Consider the following 5,405-nt stretch of genomic DNA (forward strand, 5'->3'; position numbering starts at 1 on the left):
TTCCAACCAAGAACGTCAAGCCACCATGATAACACCAATCAAACATGGGACACGCAATGATGCAAACTCAATATTGTTGGAAGAGTGGACTTTTGAAACAAGGTCTTCAACACTACTTGTCGGAACTAGAAATCAATAACCACCTCAACTGTCAACGTTGTTCAAATACTCATAGCAACTCTCGATATCCTCTCTACTACGAATTTTGATACCACCCGAAATTAAACATCTGAATCACCTCACACTTGCACTCACAGATGAAGTCTTCGACACCAAAATCGCTAAGCTTTAAGCCGATCTCTAGTTACTAACTTAGGACATCTTGGTTTCTTGCACCACTATCTTCTTACACAAGAAGATAAATTGATGTATGTGAAACTTCAATTACAATATTCTTTCATGAGACAACACTGGTTCACCGATCGCTTTAGACATGTTCAATCCTATCAAACCCATGCCAACAATCATTCGTACAGAATTTTCGTCTATCTATGATTTTCCTTCCCAGAAATCGAAAAACCCCAACAGATGACCCCTTGAAAATATTTATTAAGGCTCCGGTGAGAACGCAATTTACAACTTCAAAATCTACACTTTTGAACTTTCATGCTTTCACGGTAGTACACTGTGAAATGTCCCGTTCATATTGATTATAAACGTTCCATATTAATTGATTTCATCGCGAGGTTTTGACCTCTATATGAGACGTTTTTCAAAGACTACATTCATTTTTAAAACAACCATAACCTTTATTTTATCTATAAAGGTTTAAAAAGCATTACGTAGATTATCAAATAATGATAATCTAAAATATACCGTTTACACACGACCATTACATAATGGTTTACAATAAGAATATATTACATCAAAAATAAGTTTCTTGAATGCAATTTTTACATAATATCATACAAGCATGGACTCCAAATTTTGTCCTTATGTTAGTATGCAACAGCAGAAGCTCTTAATAATCACCTGAGAATAAACATGCTTAAAACGTCAACAAAAATGTTGGTGAGTTATAGGTTTAACCTATATATTATAAAATCATAATAATATACCACAAGATTTCATATTTCAATATACATCCCATAAATAGAGATAAAAATCTTTCATATGGTGAACACCTGGTAACCGACATTAACAAGATGCATATAAGAATATCCCCTATCATTCCGGGAAATCCTTCGAACATGATAAAAACGAATTCAATGTACTAAAGCATCCGGTACTTTGGAGAGGGTTCGTTAGGCCCAATAGATCTATCTTTAGGATTCGCGTCAATTAGTAGATCGGTTTACTAATTCTTAGGCTACCAAGCAAAAGGGGCATATTCGGCTTCGATCATTCACCCATATAATGTAGTTTCATTTACTTGTGTCTATTTCGTAAAACATTTATAAAACTGTATGTATTCTCATCCCAAAATATTAGATTTTAAAAGTGGGACTATAACTCACTTGTGACGACCCGGAAATTTCTGACTAAATTTAAACTTAATTCGTATTTGATTTCGACACGATGAGCAAAGTCGGTAATGTTGAGTAACAAAGTTGTAAACTATATTCATAATATCATTTGACCTTTGACCAATCCCGACGATTCACGAACAATTGTGTGTAAATAAAAACTTAAATATATATATATTTAAATATAAATATAAGGGTATAAATAATAATTGATTTAATTTTATTTAATAATTTTAAAACAGTTAATGACCAGTTTTACATAAAAATATTTAATTTAAAATTATGGGATTTTTCTAAGGACTTTTATCCGCCATTGATTAACCACGAACCCCGATATAGTATCCGTAATTAAAACTGTAGGTAAAAGAAACAAATGTATGATGGCTAACTAGGCAATACACACGTTTTAATTATAAAATCACATAATATTCTAGTGATTTGATTAAAAAGAAACTGAACCCACATGAATCATTCCATTCATCTGTTAATTAAACTTTGATTACTATTTGAAACTGTGCCATATTCTAACTTTAATAATTGGCTTTACTGTACTTGATTGTTTGATTGCTCACTTGAATAATCACTCACACATATACTCTTTCTTCTTGTTCTTCTTGCTACTTATCCGATCAACACCAAAGCTAAATCATAGTTGCTTTATTTGCTACTGTCGAGAACTACCAGACCCAACATCTCTGTTATCACACTTTATCGAAAATTTGAAATTATAAGAAAATGATTCTGTGTGTTTACGATTCCACCAAACAAACGGATATATACAATTTATAGTTACCACTATTTTAGATAACAAGCTAACTGAGATCCCTATTTAAAATACATAAAATATGGGATAAAATATACAAAGTCGAGAAATCTCCTAATGATAAATATGATAAACTTTAAATATATCATGGATATCAATTAGGGAGACAACAATTCACAAGATGTAGAATTAAAGTTAAAAACCATGTGTCCATGAAAACAACTTGCTTGCTTTATGAAAAAGATATATTCTTATATCCGTGTATCAATCATCCAACATATTGTTATCTATCCACATCCTTACCTATCAACATCTCTATTTATCAATATCTTTAATACGTGTATATTATATACGTATGAAAAACAGAAAGAAACTCAAACATCATCTCTTCCTTATACCACAATCGCCACCATTTCCTGAGGCCAAGAAACTACCACCTTCTATTCATTTCCTCTTCTTTCTCCTACTTCAACTGCAGCTGCTGTGTACTCGTTTCTGTCAACAAGAAAACCAATGTGTCACTCAAACAACCATCTATCTATTTCATTTCACTTTCAACTGCAAGGTTTCTGTTTACTACGGTTGTTCCTGCTTATTTCCTACGAACACCAATCACCAACCTATCAAGTAACTTGCTGCTGCTGCTGCTGGCTGTTTGTGTTTTCTGTACAACCACCGTAGATCACCTAACCTGCAACCATCATCTTCATCATTTCTATATATATGTATATATATACACTGGTGAGTACAAAACAATCATCAACTTCAACTTGTAATACTGAAAGAACCTGATTTTCCATAAAAAGAATCACTTTTGTGTAGCAATCTACCACTAATATAAAGAATAAAATCAAAAAGGGCAAACAAGTTAATTTTTTCTTAATAAAGCTTGAGATAACAGATGTTTAACAGTTCCATTAGTATCCATATTACAACCTTTAAGAGCTAAATAGATCTGAACATCTGTTACACCATTTACAAATCTCATTTTCTTTCAATTATCATTATCAAGCCATCAAGAACATCATAAAATTTCTGCTATTGTTCAACCTAATAATTATACAGAAAATTATAAAAGGATTAATGAAATTAAGAGAATAATAATTGAATTGAATACTTACTTGAAGCAATTGATTAATCGAATTACATGACTGACCGATAGGGGAATGACGATTAACGAAGACAGATAAGATTGATGATGTCTGTGAATGATGATAATGATGAAACGACGACCTACTAAACATTGGTGATTCTTGCTTGGTCGATGGATTGATGATTTGGTGAACCCTTGAATTCACGATTTTTCCTTCTCCTCCGTGTGCTATCTTCAATTTGTTTTAGTCGACCCGTTACCCTTTTAATTGGAATCGATGATGATTGAGAACCCATAACCTACTGCGTATCGGTGATTGTTTGATCGGTTGATGAACCTAAGAACCCTAAAACCATTATATGTGTCCTGCGTGTTTCCATTCCCAATCTGATTGAACTATCCAGCTCTCCATTTTAATTAGGTATATATACTAATTATATATAATATTATTAAGTATTACTATATTATTATTATTATTAATTAATATCATTGTTATTATTATTTATTAATATTATTATTAGTATTATGGTTATTATTATTATTATTATCAATATTTTTTTTATTATAAGTATTATTATTATATCATTATTATTATCATTATTAGTGAAATTATTATTATTATAACTATTATTATTATTATTTTTTATTATTATTATTATTATTACTATTATTAATATCAATAATATTATTATCATTATTATAATTATTAATTATTATGATTACCAACATAAAGAATAAAGATACAAATAATATCATGAAAATGATTAAATTACAATGAATTATTATTATTAACATTATTTTAGTATTATTATAATTTTAACAAACAAATAATATTTATATAAAAATATATTTTTACATGTATCATAACTATATTAATATTACATATTGTTTTAAAATGAAATATTATTATCATAAAATATTAATTAAATTACATACGATAGATAAACATATGTTAATATAATCGTATATATAAATATTAATTAATTATCTAAAGTATATAAAATAGTTAAAACTAATTTATTTATTAATATCACATACAAATTATTAAGTATATTAATATTAATATATATATACTTGCTTAATTGTTATTATAAGTCTTAATATATACATAAATGATATAGGTTCGTGAATCCGAGACCAACCCTATACTTGTTCAATGTCGTTATATGTATTTTTACTATAAAATACAGTAAGGTGAGTTTCATTTGCCTTTTTACCCTATATATTTTTGGGCTGAGAATACATGCGCAATTTTTATAAATGTTTTACGAAATAGACACAAGTAATCGAAACTACATTATATGGTTGAATGATCGAAATCGAATATGCCCCTTTTTATTAAGTCTGGTAATCTAAGAATTAGGGAACAGACACCCTAATTGACGCGAATCCTAAAGATAGATCTATCGGGCCTAACAAGCCCCATCCAAAGTACCGGATGCTTTAGTACTTCGAAATTTATATCATGTCCGAAGGAGGATCCCAGAATGATGGGGATATTCTTATATGCATATTGTTAATGTCGGTTACCAGGTGTTCAATCCATATGAATGATATTTTTGTCTCTATGCAGGGGACGTTTATTTATGAGAATTTGGAATATGAAATCTTGTGGTCTATTAAAATATTGAAATGATTATTTATGTTAAACTAATGAACTCACCAACCTTTTGGTTGACACTTGAAAGCATGCTTATTCTCAGGTACGAAAGAAATCTTCCGTTGTGCATTTGCTCATATTAAAGATATTACTTGGAGTCATTCATGGCATATTTCAAAAGACGTTGCATTCGAGTTGCTGAGTTCATCAAGATTATTATTAAGTCAATTATAGTTAGATATATTATGAAATGATATGCATGCCGTCAAATTTCGATGTAATGAAAGATTGTCTTTTCAAAAACGAATGAAATGTTTGTAAAATGTATCATATAGAGGTCAAGTACCTCGCGATGTAATCAACTGATGTAAATCGTTTATAATCGATATGGACTTCGTCCGGATGGATTAGGACGTGTCCTTTCAGTTGGTATCAGAGCAGAGGTCTTAGCGAACCAGGTCTGCATTAGTGTGTCTAACTGAT

Source organism: Rutidosis leptorrhynchoides, chromosome 4 (assembly GCF_046630445.1).
Source record: "Rutidosis leptorrhynchoides isolate AG116_Rl617_1_P2 chromosome 4, CSIRO_AGI_Rlap_v1, whole genome shotgun sequence".
NCBI classification, from domain to species: Eukaryota; Viridiplantae; Streptophyta; class Magnoliopsida; order Asterales; family Asteraceae; genus Rutidosis; species Rutidosis leptorrhynchoides.